This window comes from Anomaloglossus baeobatrachus, chromosome 2 (genome assembly GCF_048569485.1).
Source record: "Anomaloglossus baeobatrachus isolate aAnoBae1 chromosome 2, aAnoBae1.hap1, whole genome shotgun sequence".
In the NCBI taxonomy this organism is placed as follows: Eukaryota; Metazoa; Chordata; class Amphibia; order Anura; family Aromobatidae; genus Anomaloglossus; species Anomaloglossus baeobatrachus.
In genome coordinates this window covers 771032497-771047382 of record NC_134354.1, presented here as the reverse complement: position 1 = coordinate 771047382, position 14886 = coordinate 771032497, and the positions used below count along the sequence as shown (strand labels likewise).

At 44.1% G+C, this 14886-nt stretch overlaps 1 protein-coding gene across 3 annotated transcripts in view; it reads left to right on the top strand.

The window, feature by feature from the left end:
- DLG2 (discs large MAGUK scaffold protein 2) overlaps positions 1–14886 on the top strand; it is a 1610676-nt gene that overhangs the window by 76857 nt on the left and 1518933 nt on the right. The gene's annotated exons all lie outside the window — the stretch shown is intronic.

Below are 14886 nucleotides of genomic sequence, written 5' to 3'. Positions count from 1 at the left end.
CTGAGTTTTATTTTTGAAAAAATTCTGTGGAAGCAGAAAAGAAGCGATGTCTGACTTTCATTTGTTCATTTTCATAGATTTTTTATTTATTATTACTTTTGTCAGATGCAAGTTATTTCTGTGACCATTGTGGGTTGTTCTTTCATTAAATGAGGGACGAGGGGTACCAACAATTTTGACCACGTGTGTATATATTAACTACCTGGTGTTAGAGTACAGTTTTTTGTATAAAAATGCCATCTTTTTCTGGAGTTTTTGTTGCCTATCAAGGATAGATACAGTGGCATATAAACGTTTGGGCACCCTTGGTCAAAATTACTGTTTTTGTGACCAGTTAGGCGGGCTTTGCACGTTGCGATGGGGGCACGCGATAGTCCCCGCCCCCTTCGCAGGTACGATATCGTGTGATAGCTGGCATAGCGAAAATTATCGCTACGCCAGCTTCTCATGCACTCACCTGCCCTGTGACCGTCGCTCTAGCCGGCGACACGCCTCCTTCCTAAGTGGGCGGGTCGTGCGGCGTCATAGCGACGTCACACGGCAGGCGGCCTATAGCATCGGAGGGGCGGAGATGAGCAGGATGTAAACATCCCGCCCACCTCCTTCCTTCTGCATAGCCGCCGGCGGCAGGTAAGGAGATGTTCCTCGCTCCTGCGGCTTTACACACAGCGATGTGTTCTGCCGCAGGAACGAGGAACTACATCGTACCTGTCGCGGCACCGGCATTATGGAAATGTCGGTGAATGCAACGATGATACGATAACGACGTTTATGCGCTCGTCCATCGTATCATCTAGAATTTACACAGTGCGATGTCGAAAGTGACGCCGGTTGTGCGTCACTTTCGATTTGACCCCACCGACATCGCACGTGCGATGTCGCAACGTGCAAAGCCGCCCTTAGGCAAGTTGAAGATGAAATGATCTCTAAAAGGCATAAAGTTAAAGATGACACATTTCCTTTCTTTTTTTAGGTAAAAAAAATAAATTATAAATTTTCATCTCTTACATTTCAAAAATTACATACAAGGAAAATGGGCCGATGCAAAAGTTTTGACCCTCTGGACATTTGTGTGCTCAGATAACTTTGACCGAGGTTTCCGACTTTAATTATCCTGTTAGGGTTATGGCTCGTTCACTATCATCGTTAGGAAATTCCAGGTGATGCAAATTTCACAGCTTTATAAAATCCCAGCCTCCTCTAACATTGAGCCAGTAAACAGCAGCCATGGGTTCTTCTAAGCAGCTGCCTAGCACTCTGAAATTGATGAAGGCCCACAGAGCAGGAGAAGGCTATAAGAAGATAGCAAAACATTTTCAAGTTGCCCTTTCAGGTGTTTGAAATGTAATTAAGAGATGGCACTTAACAGGAACAGTGAAGGTGAAGATAAGATCTGGAAGACCAAGCAACATTTCTGTGAGAACTGGTTCGTAGGATTGCTAGAGGCAAATCAGAACGAACCCCTGTGTGACTGCAAAAGACCTTCATGAAGATTTGGCTGACTCTGTGGTTGTGGTACATTGTTCTACTGTTCAGAGACACCTGCCAATTATGGCCTTCATGGAAAAGTCATGAGAAGAAAAAACCTCTCCTGCCTCCTCACCATAAAATTCAGCATCAGTATGCAAAAGAACATCACAACAGGCCTGATGCATTCTGGAAACAAGTCCTGTGGACCGATGAGGTTAAAGTAGAACTCTTTGGCCTCAATGGTCAAAGGTATGTGTGGAGAAAAAAGGGCACAGAATATCAGGAAAAGAATATCTCGGCAACCATAAAGCATGGGGGTGGATCAATCATGCTTTGGGTTTGTGTTGCAACCAGTGGCACATAGAACATTTCACAGGTAGAAGAAGAATGGATTAAATGAAATTTCAACAAAATTCTTGATGCAAACATAACACCATCTGTAAAAAAGCTTAAGCAGAAAAGTGGAGAAAAGAGGATGGCTTCTACAAATGGATAATGATTCTAAACATACGTCAAAATCAACAATAGATGACCTCAAAATGGGCAAGCTGAAGGTTTTACAATGGCCTCACAGTCCCCTGATCTGAAAATCATTGAAAATCTGTGACTAGACCTCAAAAAAGCAGAGCATTCAAGATGAGCCAGGAATCTCACAGAACTGGAAGATGTCTCTAAGGAAGAGCAGTGCATGTTAGACAAGCCAGGAATCTCACAGAACTGGAAGACGTTTCCATGGAAGAGCAGAGCATGCAAGACGAGCCAGGAATCTCACACAACTGGAATACGTTTCCAAGGAAGAGCAGAGCATGCAAGACGAGCCAGGAATCTCACACAACTGGAAGACTTTTCCAAGAAAGAATGGATAAACATCCCTCACACAAGAGTTGAAAGACTCTTGGCTGCTGCTGAAAGTGTTTACAAGCTGTGATATTTGCCAAAGGGGTTGCTACTAGGTACTGACCATGCAGGGTGCCAAACCTTTACATCGGTCTATTTTCAATTTTTGTTAATTTTAAAATGTAAAAGATTAAAATAATGTTGTTTTGCCTAAAATGCAAAGGAAATGTGTCATTTGTAACTTTATGCGTTTTAGATTGATATCTAAAGTTAATCTTCAACTTGCTTAACTGTTCACAATAACAGTAATTTTGACCAGGGGATGCCCAAACATTTACATGTTACTGTAGATAGATGGATAGATAGATGGATAGATAGATAATAGTTATAGATCATCTTTTATTTCTATAATTCTATCTATATCTTTCCATCTCGCTCATATATGTCTCTTTGTATCTATCCATTCATCTGTCTTTGCCCTCTGATGTCTAACTCTTAGTTCTCTCTTTCTTTCTTTCTTTCTTTTCTTTCTTTCTCAGTTCTTTCTTTCTTTCTTAATTTCTTTCTTTTTCTTTCTCTTTCTTTCTTTCTCTCTCCCTTCTTTCTTTCTATCTTTCTTTCTATCTTTCTTTCCTTTTCTTTCTTTCTCCCTTCTTTCTTTCCTTTTCTTTCTTTCTCCCTTCTTTCTTTCCTTTCTTTCCTTTTCTTTCTTTCTCCCTTCTTTCTTTCTTTCCTGATTTCTTTCCTTTTCTTTCTTTCTCCCTTTCCTTTCTTTCCTTTCTTTCTCTTTCTTTCTCCCTTCTTTCTTTCTTTCTTTCTTTCTCCCTTCTTTCTTTCCATTCTTTCTCTCTCCCTTCTTTCTTTCTATCTTTCTTTCCTTTTCTTTCTTTCTTTTTTTCTCCCTGCTCTTTCCTTTCCTTTCTTTTCTTTCTTTCTTTCTTTTTTTCTTTCTTTCTTTCTTTCTTTCTTTCTTTCTTTCTTTCTTTCTTTCCTTTCCTTTCTTTCTCCCTTCTTTCTTTCCTTTCTTTCTTTCCTTTTCTTTCTTTCTCCCTTCTTTCTTTCTTAATTCCTTTCTTTTTTTTTCTTTTTTTTCTTTCTTTCTCTCTTTCTCTCTTTTCTTCCTTCTTTTTTTTTTCTTTTTTCCATCCATCCCTTATCAATCGATCTATACAACTCAAATCAAAGAAGCTTTATTGGCAGGTCCATATAGACTTTAGCATTGCTGAGAGGATGGCTTCTACTTATCTGGCCGTCTGTCTTCATGTATCTGATCTCATTGATTGATCGATCAATCTGTCTATCCTAATCAGAGTGAGTTGCTAGAGAACACACGCAATCAGAAAAAATCTGGATTCAGGCGTAAAAACTGAAGCTTTCTGTTGAAACATCTTTAGCAATTTCACCCACACAGTCGCAGTGCCATGAAGACAGGCAGATATCTGTTCTACACAGATGCTCTGCTCTCTCGTTGATGCCGAGCGTCGGAGATCTTCTTCTCATTGATAGTATAATGAAGTTAACACATTACTTGCCAGTTTAAGCTGCACAATATCATTAGAAATTTTATTGATCCCGGATATATGTAAGGGAATCAGTTTTTCATGCTCGACCTTTGACCCCACATCACGTGAATCTTTTTGGATATACACACTCCAGACTCTTGAGCCCTTGGTACTTAATAAGGAATATGGTATTCACCCTGAGGTGTAGTTACTGTTTTATGGATATGTGGGCACAGCATATATCTGATATTTAATGTCTTCATTTTTCTCATTTATATACAGTGCTGGCCAAAAGTATTGGCACCCCTGCAATTCTGTCAGATAATACTCTGTTTCTTCTTGAAAATGATTGCAATCACAAATTCTTTGGTATTATTATCTTCATTTAATTTGTCTTCAATGAAAAAAAAAAATTGTCATAAAGCCAAATTGGATATAATTCCACACCAAACATAAAAAAGGGGGTGGACAGAAGTATTGGCACTGTTTGAAAAATCATGTGATGCTTCTCTAATTTGTGTAATTAACAGCACCTGTAACTTACCTGTGGCACCTAACAGGTGTTGGCAATACAGTGCCTACAAGTAGTATTCAACCCCCTGCAGATTTAGCAGGTTTGATAAGATGCAAATAAGTTAGAGCCTGCAAACTTCAAACAAGAGCACGATTTATTAACAGATGCATAAATCTTACAAACCAACAAGTTATGTTGCTCAGTTAAATTTTAATAAATTTTCAACATAAAAGTGTGGGTCAATTATTATTCAACCCCTAGGTTTAATATTTTGTGGAATAACCCTTGTTTGCAATTACAGCTAATAATCGTCTTTTATAAGACCTGATCAGGCCGGCACAGGTCTCTGGAGTTATCTTGGTCCACTCCTCTATGCAGATCTTCTCCAAGTTATCTAGGTTCTTTGGGTGTCTCATGTGGACTTTAATCTTGAGCTCCTTCCACAAGTTTTCAATTGGGTTAAGGTCAGGAGACTGACTACGCCACTGCAACACCTTGATTTTTTCCTCTTGAACCAGGCCTTGGTTTTCTTGGCTGTGTGCTTTGGGTCGTTGTCTTGTTGGAAGATGAAATGACGACCCATCTTAAGATCCTTGATGGAGGAGCGGAGGTTCTTGGCCAAAGTCTCCAGGTAGGCCGTGCTATCTATCTTCCCATGGATGCGGACCAGATGGCCAGGCCCCTTGGCTGAGAAACAGCCCCACAGCATGATGCTGCCACCACCATGCTTGACTGTAGGGATGGTATTCTTGGGGTCGTATGCAGTGCCATCCAGTCTCCAAACGTCACGTGTGTGGTTGGCACCAAAGATCTCGATCTTTGTCTCATCAGACCAGAGAACCTTGAACCAGTCTGCCTCAGAGTCCTCCAAGTGATCATGAGCAAACTGTAGACAAGCCTTGACATGACGCTTTGAAAGTAAAGGTACCTTACGGGCTCGTCTGGAACGGAGACCATTGCGGTGGAGTACGTTACTTATGGTATTGACGGAAACCAATGTCTCCACTGCCATGAGATCTTCCCGGAGCTCCTTCCTTGTTGTCCTTGGGTTAGCCTTGACTCTTCGGACAAGCCTGGACTCGGCACGGGAGGAAACTTTCAAAGGCTGTCCAGGCCGTGGAAGGCTAACAGTAGTTCCATAAGCCTTCCACTTCCGGATGATGCTCCCAACAGTGGAGACAGGTAGGCCCAACTCCTTGGAAAGGGTTTTGTACCCCTTGCCAGCCTTGTGACCCTCCACGATCTTGTCTTTGATGGCCTTGGAATGCTCCTTTGTCTTTCCCATGTTGACCATGTATGAGTGCTGTTCACAAGTTTGGGGAGGGTCTTAATTAGTCAGAAAAGGCTGGAAAAAGAGATAATTAATCCAAACATGTGAAGCTCATTGTTCTTTGTGCCTGAAATACTTCTTAATACTTTAGGGGAACCAAACAGAATTCTGGTGGTTTGAGGGGTTGAATAATAAATGACCCTCTGAATAAACTTTTCTCAATTTAAAAAAAAAAAAATAACAAAGAAATAACATTCTTTTTTGCTGCAGTGCATTTCACACTTCCAGGCTGATCTACAGTCCAAATGTCACAATGCCAAGTTAATTCCGAATGTGTAAACCTGCTAAATCTGCAGGGGGTTGAATACTACTTGTAGGCACTGTAACTAAATCACACTTGCAGCCAATTGACATGGATTAAAGTTGACTCAACCTCTGTCCTGTGTCCTTGTGTGCACCACATTGAGCATGGAGAAAAGAAAGAAGACCAAAGAACTGTCTGAGGAGTTGAGAATCCAAATTGTGAGGAAGCATGAGCAATCTCAAGGCTACAAGTCCATCTCCAAAGACCTGAAAGTTCCTGTGTCTACGGTGCGCAGTGTTATCAAGAAGTGTAAAGCCCATGGCACTGTGGCTAACCTCCCTAGATGTGGAAGGAAAAGAAAAATTGACGAGAGATTTCAACGCAAGATTGTGCGGATGGTGGATAAAGAACCTTGACTAACATCCAAACAAGTTCAAGCTGCCCTGCATTCCGAGGGTACAACAGTGTCAACCCGTACTATCCGTCGGCGTCTGAATGAAAAGGGACTGTATGGTAGGATACCCAGGAAAACCCCACTTCTTACCACGAGACATAAAAAAGCCAGGCTGGAGTTTGCCAAAAGTTACCTGAGAAAGCATAAAACGTTTTGGAAGAATGTTCTCTGGTCAAATGAGACAAAAGTAGAGCTTTTTGGGAAAAGCCATCAACATAGAGTTTACAGGAAAAAAAAAGAGGCATTCAAAGAAAAGAACACGGTCCCTACAGTCAAACATGGCGGAGGTTCCCTGATGTTTTGGGGTTGCTTTGCTGCCTCTGGCACTGGACTGCTTAACCGTGTGCATGGCATTATGAAGTCTGAAGACTACCAACAAATTTTGCAGCATAATGTAGAGCCCAGTGTGAGAAATCTGGGTCTCCCTCAGAGGTCATGGGTCTTCCAGCAGGACAATGACCCAAAACACACTTCAAAAAGCACTAGAAAATGGTTTGAGAGAAAGCACTGGACACTACTAAAGTGGCCAGCAATGAATCCAGACCTGAACCCCATAGAACACCTGTGGAGAGATCTCAAAATGGCAGTTTGGAGAAGGCCCCCTTCAAATCTCAGGGACCTGGAGCAGTTTGCCAAAGAAGAATGGTCTAAAATTGCAGCAGAGCATTGTAAGAAACTCATTGATGGTTATCGGAAGCGGTTGTTCGCAATTATTTTGGCTAAAGGTTGTACAACCAAGTATTAGGCTAAGGGTGCCAATACTTTTGTCTGGCCCATTTTTGGAGTTTTGTGTGAAATGATCAATGATTTTATTTTTGTTTCATTCTCTTTTTGTTTTTTCATTGCAAGCAAAATAAATGAAGATAATAACACCAAAGAATTTGTGATTGCAATCATTTTCAAGAAGAAACTGAGTATTATCTGACAGAATTGCAGGGGTGCCAATACTTTTGGCCAGCACTGTAGGTAACATAAGGGATGGGCCTTTTCTTTTTTTTCCTTTTTTTATATACCGTAATCTCCTTTAAAAAAACATTTTTTATATTTTCAATTTATATTTATTATTATTTTTATTCTTTTTTCAATTTTCATTTTTTTCTTTTGTTACTCCTTTTCTCCTTTTCTTACCCAGCCCCATTTTTTTTAGCTTATTTAGGTTTGTGTATGTGACTTGCCCCAGGGCTATGGGGTACTCGATCTCGGGCCTGGTTACATTGGGACTGTTCACTGGGTGGCCATTGCCCGGTTCCGTGACCCTGGGGGTCGCTTTAAAAAGGGGTTATTTACAGAATTGTAAAAAAAAGTTTTTGTCGTGAGTCTGATGCCACTTTCGGGTTGCGGCTATTTTAGTGGAGCCGCGGCTGCACAGTTCTCACTACTGGGGCTGGTGTTGGTGGCAGCCTGGATGTTGGCCCTCCACAAGTAGGGCCAGGCCCCAGGGGATGGATGATTTTGTTGGGCGCGGAAAGAATGTAGGCCACACAAGAGATTGCTGTGTAATTGGTTCCTTTTACTCACAGCGTTGTTATGCCTGGCAACCCGATGAAGGCTGGTCCTCACCACTGGTCCCCTTAGTTCCAGTGCCGGTGTGATAGTGGCTGTGCGGGTGGCTGTCATCCCCTGCAGGTGCGGGTGGCTGTCATCCCCTGCATCTGTCCAGTGCGGGTGGCTGTCATCCCCTGCATCTGTCTCTGGATGGTGGGTCCCCATTGCTTAGAGCGTCTGGGGGTCCCCTCCTGGTAGTCTCTCAGTCTTACTCCGTATAACAGGTAGCTTGAACCCTGTTGGGTCGGTTTCTCTGGTCATGCTCCCCGGTTCTCCCATTGCTACTGAGTCCCGAACTTTACAGTCAATGAGGTCCTGGATGGTCCCCTCACTGTGCAGATTTTATCAGGTCTGCCTGGAACATTTGCCTGACCTAGGGCTCTGAACCCCGTTGGTGCTATGGTTCCGGGAGTACTCCACCATACTCCACCGGGAACCACACGCCTGGGCCCTCAGATCACTGTTACACTTTCCTGTCAGTTCATTTACGTCCGTCTCCTCTCACTTCCACTTACTGACTGTCTGACCTCTCTCCCCTGGTTGTCGTCTAGTGGACTGTATCGGCGCCACCCCTAGGTGGCCATCCATTGGGTCCAACCCTAGTCTGTCACCAGTCTTTGGGAATGGGGAAAAAAAACAGGGATTATAATGTGTTTTGGTGTTACTGGCACTAGTCTTCTGAGTCCCTGGGGGTAGGCCCTGCATCTTTGACAGGATGCAGTACCTTGTAGCTCCTGATGGCTTCAGGGTCGCTACATATGTGAAGCGCCAGCCAGGGGCTCTGCCGAGGATGGGGGTTGTAATCGTAGTATCCACCAACCGGTACACTCCATAAAAAAAGGTGAAATGTCTATAGTGGTGGAAGGAGGGTGCCGTCTCCCAGGGGTGATATTGTGTTTACCTCTTGATCCAGTGTCAGTCCCAATAAAAGAGAGGCAGACTCAGGTTTCTTGCTACATTCCTCTGCCAAATTCACTTCGTAGACTTCTCCATCTTCCGGGACAGGGCACACTTTCATTACCGGACACAACCACTCCTTCACTGTTCTAACCACCCCGACTGCTAGAGCTTGCCATCGGCCTCCTGAATTACCGGCCTCTTTCCCTGGGAATCCGGGTGCTCTGGCCATGCTGATTGCCTTTCTCTGGAGAACCTCAGCAAAATCCTCCTTTTGCCAGTCCTCAAACACTAGGGCGGACGTCTCTTCCTCGGGACCTGATCTATCCTACACGCCAGTATCACTCTGCAGCTCCCTTCTCTTAGCTACTCTTCTTCACTACTACTGTCACCTTCTCTACCAGACTAACTACTGGCCTCCCCACTTAGCTGAAACTGCCCCTTCCCCTCCTACAAAACAACTATGGGGACCCTGTGCCCTCTAGTGGTGAACCACTCAAACTACACCTCAACCTACCCTTCTATCTAGCTCCTGTCACATATGTATCTGTTTATAGAAAAGTACACGTGTATGAGTAATCATATTTTTTTTACTTTTGATACAGACCTGTCCTCCCTATATATTTTTTTTCCTCTCTTTTTTTTTTCACTATTCTTTATTATTACATCTTCTTCCTTGTCCCTATATTCTTCTTTTTATATGGCTCTATGGTCTCTGCTGCCATCTACCAGGATGATGAAGATGAAATGAGGGAGGACATTTCAGCAAAATAATGATCCCAAACACACGGCCAAGGAAACTCTCAATGGGTTTCATAGAATAAAAATAAATCTGCTAAAATGGCCGAGCCGATCACCGGACCTGAATCCAATAGAAAATGTATGGAAGGAACTAAAGCTCAGAGTTCATAGAAGGATCCCATGGGACCTGCATGAAATGAAGTGTGCTTGTGTGGAGGAATGGACCCAAAATCCCACCTGAGCAATGCGAGCAATAGTCTCTCCATACAGGAGGAGTCTTGATGCTTCATTACCAACAAAGGCTTTTGTACAATGTATTAAATATATTTCAGTACCGTGTTCAATACTTTTTCCCAGTGTCTTTTCTTTTTATTACATATCACTACATTTATGAATATCTATGGACTGATTTCTTTGTGCCTGTGTGGATTAGATGGGTTGTTACCGACTTCTTGTGAGAGAATTGGTGACATGATCAATCCTTATTTCATCCTCTGTATATAGGTCTCCATATCCTATTGAATTGATTTTACACAACAATCTTGACATTAAGGAGAATCTGTCAACAAGTTTTCCCAATATAAACTAAAGCAAGCTTTACACGCTGCGACATCACTAGCCGAAGCTAGCGATGGCGAGCATGATAGCACCCGTCCCTATCGTTATGCCGATATGTGGAGATCGCTGCCGTAGCGAACATTATCGCTACGGCAGCGTCACATGGCTAACCTGTTTGGCAACGTCGCTGTGACCGGCGAACCGCCTCCTTTCTAAGGGGGCGGTTTGCTCGGCGTCACAGCGACGTCACTAAGCGGCCACCCAATCAAAGCGGAGGGGAGGAGATGAGCGGGACGAACATCCCGCCCACCTTCTTCCTTCCTCATTGCTGGCGTGTGGCAGGGGAGGAGAGGTTCCTCGTTCCTGCGGCGTCACGCGTAGCGATGTGTGCTGCCGCTGGGACGAGGATCAACCTCGCCCAAGCGACAGCAGCGATAATTGGGAGAGGACACTCATGTCAACGAGGAGCGATTTTGGACGTTTTTGCAACGATCCAAAATCGCTCCTAGGAGTCACACACAACGACATCGCTACAGCGGCCGGATGTGCTTCACAATCTAAATTCCCTATGGGTATGAGTTTGAAGTATGAGGAGAAACCGGAGAACCCACGCAAACATGGGGAGAATATACAAACCCCTTGCAGATGTTGTCCTTGGTGAGATGCATTGCGCCTCCTCTCTCCCTGGAATCGCCATCCTCCTTTCTTGCTTCATGTGGATGACGCCTCCTACGTCATCCATACAGTGCCCCCAATTAACCCCTGCCATGTTGTACCTCGGTCGGTTTTGCTTAGGGCAGAGCGAAGTACCGTAATGTACATGCTTTGGGAGAAGACAACAAAAGAGTGCCCGGAACTAGAGTCGGCGCATGCGCATTCCACTGCTTTGCGCTGCGTCTGGTCCCTATATGGTACCATACTGGTCTCTGCATGCATCGGGAGAAGCTCTTGCTGTGGTCGTTATTATAGGATTGTGATTTGTTAGGGATCTTGTTCGTCTTTCTTAGGCTGCTTTCATACATCCGGTTTTTGCCGTGTGGCACAATACGGCGCTCTGCAGAAAAAATGCAACCGTTTTTTTTTTGCCGCTGGTTGCATTTTTCCCGCATAGACTTGCATTAGCGCCGTATTGTGCCGCATGGCCTTGTGTTGCGTCCAGTTTTTGCCGGATGCGGCATATTTAGCCCATGCGGCGGCCGGATGGAACGTTGCCTGGCACGTTTTTTGGTGCAGCGGAAAAGCCTATGGACGACGGATGCGGCGTCCTGCGGCAAAAACTGCATCCGGCCGCCGGATGCGTTTTTTTTGTACTGCGCATGCTCAGTATTAAGCCGCATCTGTCAAAAAACGGACAGGCCGCATGGAAAAACTTATGCAACGGATCCGTTTTTTTCGCCGCATCCGTTGCATAGGTTTTTGAGCAGGATTGTGCCGCTCAGCACAAACCGGATGTGTGAAAGCAGCCGTATCTGCTGTGATACTTGCAGGTTTGTTGTCTGTCATTCTTCCAGGTCTTGACTTTTTCCTTTTGTGTTCCTCTCTATTGTATCTTCCGGGGAGATTTACGTAAGTCCCTTGCATTGGTGAGACGTTGCCCTGAATGGTTGCTGTCTGTACATATTGCATTCTGTTTGCCAAATCTATTGTTTGAATACCTTGTAAATTTGTTTTGATGTCGGACTTGTGATGCGGTTACATCTATAAAAGTCCCTTGTGTGAGCGCGAGATTTGTTTGATGCTGAAATATGAAATGTAGCGAGAGGATTCAGTTTGTCTCTTTCATCAATTTGCGTTCTTGGTCCCCTTGTTTTATTATTTTACCAGTATTTTACATTTTCTATCTGGAAAAATATTACAATTTGAGAGTCTTCAGGGGCTGACACCTTTCAATGGTTAAATGAAAAGAGGGTAACAAATGTGTTTCCCCGAAAATAAGACCCATCACAAAAATAAGCCCTAGGATGCTTTTATAGGATTTTTGGCGTATGCTTGAAATATAAGCCCTACTTCAAAAATAAGTCCGGTCCGGCATTAGGGGGAGTCAAACTGGGTAATTTCTCAGGGCCCGCACTCTCTTAGGAACCTCAATATTTGTATTTCGAGATTTAGATTGTTTAAGGACCTTTGATGATTCCACAGTCGTGTGACCAAAGGTCTCTTAGTTGCAGGAGTCTAAAATAATTGAACAAGGGATAGGCTGGTATGCAGAATTGGTATTAGAGGGAATGGAGAGCAAACTGGGCAATTTTAAAGGGCCCCCATTCTCTTAGGGACCCCAGCAGTTGTATTCCGATGTTAAGATTGCTTTTGATTACTTCACAATCATGTGACCAAAGTTCTCTTAGTTGCAGGCATCTAAAAGAACTGAACAAGGGATAGGCTGGTATACAGGATTGGTGTTAGGGTGAAGGGAGAGCAAACTGGGAAATTTCAAATGGCCTCCACTCTCTTAGGGACCTCAACATTTGTATTCTGAGGCTAAGATTGTTCAAGGACCTTTGATGACTTCACAGTTGTGTGACCAAAGCTCTCTTAGTTGCTGGAGTCTAAAAGAACAAAACAAGAGACAGGCTGGTATGCAGGACTGGTATTAGAGAGAAAAGAGAGCAAACTGGTAAATTTCACAGGGACCTCACTCTCTTTGGGACCTCAACATTTATATTCCAAGACTCAGACTGTTTAAGGACCTTTGATGACTTCACAGTTGTGTGACCAAAGGTCTCTTAGTTGCTGGAGTCTAAAAGAACAAAACAAGAGACAGGCTGGTATGCAGGACTGGTATTAGGGGAAAGGAAAAGCAAACTGGGCAATTTCACAGGGCTCACACTCTCTTAGGGACCTCAACATTTGTATTCTGTGGCTACGATTGTTTAAGGACCTTTGATGACTTCACAGTCATGTGACCAAAGGTTTCTTAGTTGCAGGTGTATAAAAGAACAGAATAAGAGACAGGCGGGCATGCAGGACTGGTATTAGGGAGAAGGTAGAGCAAACTGGGCAAGCTAGCAGCTTTTGAGACTACTCGGGTCTCTTTATCAGGCTTATGCGGGCATCACACGGGACGATAAATCGTGCGATCGCATTAGCGATTGCACCCGCCCCCGTCGTTTGTGCGTCACGGGCAATCAGTTGCCCGTGGCGCACAAAGTCGTTAACCCCCTGTCACACGTACTTACCTTCCGAGCGACGTCGCTGTCGGCGGTGAACATCCTCTTCCTGAAGGGGGAGGGACGTTCGGCGTCACAGTGACGTCACACAGCGGCCGGCCAATAGAAGCGGAGGGGCGGAGATGAGCGGGACGTAAACATCCCGCCCACCTCCTTCCGCATTGCCGGCGGGACGCAGGTAAGCGGTGTTCGTCGCTCATGGAGCGATGTGTGCTGCCACGGGAGCGACGAACAACCGGCGTGCAGAAGGAGGAACGAGATTATGAAAATGAACGACGTGTCAACGAGCAACGATAAGGTGAGTATTTTTGCTCGTTCACAGTCATTTGGAGGTGTCACACGGTACGATATCTCTGACGATGCCGGATGTGCGGCACTAACGACGTGATCCCGACGACATATCGCACCGTGTGACACCCACATTAGTATAGCACAAAATCTGAAGAGTCACCAGACCTCAGTTAGAGGACCATAAACCTTTCACACTCCTTATCTATGAACTGCTCCAATATTTACTGCCACAACTTTTTCCCCACCCCACCTTCCCATACTGATAGTTTTTCTTCATGTTGTTCGTCTTATTTACTGCACTTTTCTATGTCCTGTTGTGAATAAATATGTGATGCTTCAGATTTTGTGTTATACAGAGCCTGAAGAAGAGACCTGCGTAGTCTCGAAAGCTGCTATTATTACCATCTTTTCATTTAGCCATTATAAGGCATCAACCACTGAGGACAGTGAAATTGTAATATTTTCTTATCTACCGGCTAACATGTTACAAAGATATATTTCCTTTTTCTATCTACAGTATAATTTTTCCTTCTCTTCCATCCAGTTTTTTTGCAAATACCTGTTTCATTTGCATGACATTGTCATGGTGTGACTGCAGGTGTTCCGCCCGGTACAAGAGAATGCCCGGTGAGCAGCGCAACACAGAGGTAACACCAGGGAAGCAATAATGGAAGGCCCTGGCTCTAGGGAGAGTGGAACAGGGTCACCTCCTAACACTCACTTGAATCTGATCCCTGCACTCCCTAATGTCCCTTGTGTTGCACAGCTTCTAGCTTCCTGGGTGTACAACAAAGTTCACAAAGCAGATTACATGGGACAACAAACTCTTTACTTCTTGGAACATGAGGTAATGATATGCACAGTCATACAGCATTGCATCAGGAAGAGAAACCAAAAACAGGAAGAAAAACAAAGACTTTTTACAATACAGTGAATAAGGAAACTTTACACAACATCGCCATCTACTGTTAGATCAGCATAAAGTCTTCCTTCACACATACAAAGACGTCCTCATCTGTTGTATATATCAAGACCTTGATGGGTCCTTCCCCCCTCTATCGTCACATGCTGGCCCGGCTGACCCTTGCACTCTCTAACGTCCCTAGACGGGTCCTTCCACCATGCACCGTCACATGCCTAGGCCCTCGCTGGCCCTGGACTCACCCTGACTAGTAAAGGCCAGCAAGACGCTAATCTTGCCACTCCAGTAGCACAACACAAGGAAAGTAAGACAAATGGCGGGAACATGTAATGGAGAGGGGAAGATTTGCTTTTCATTTTTTTTTAATACACAAAGCAAGCGCTGATGAAAATTGAATCCATAACAGTGATGGAA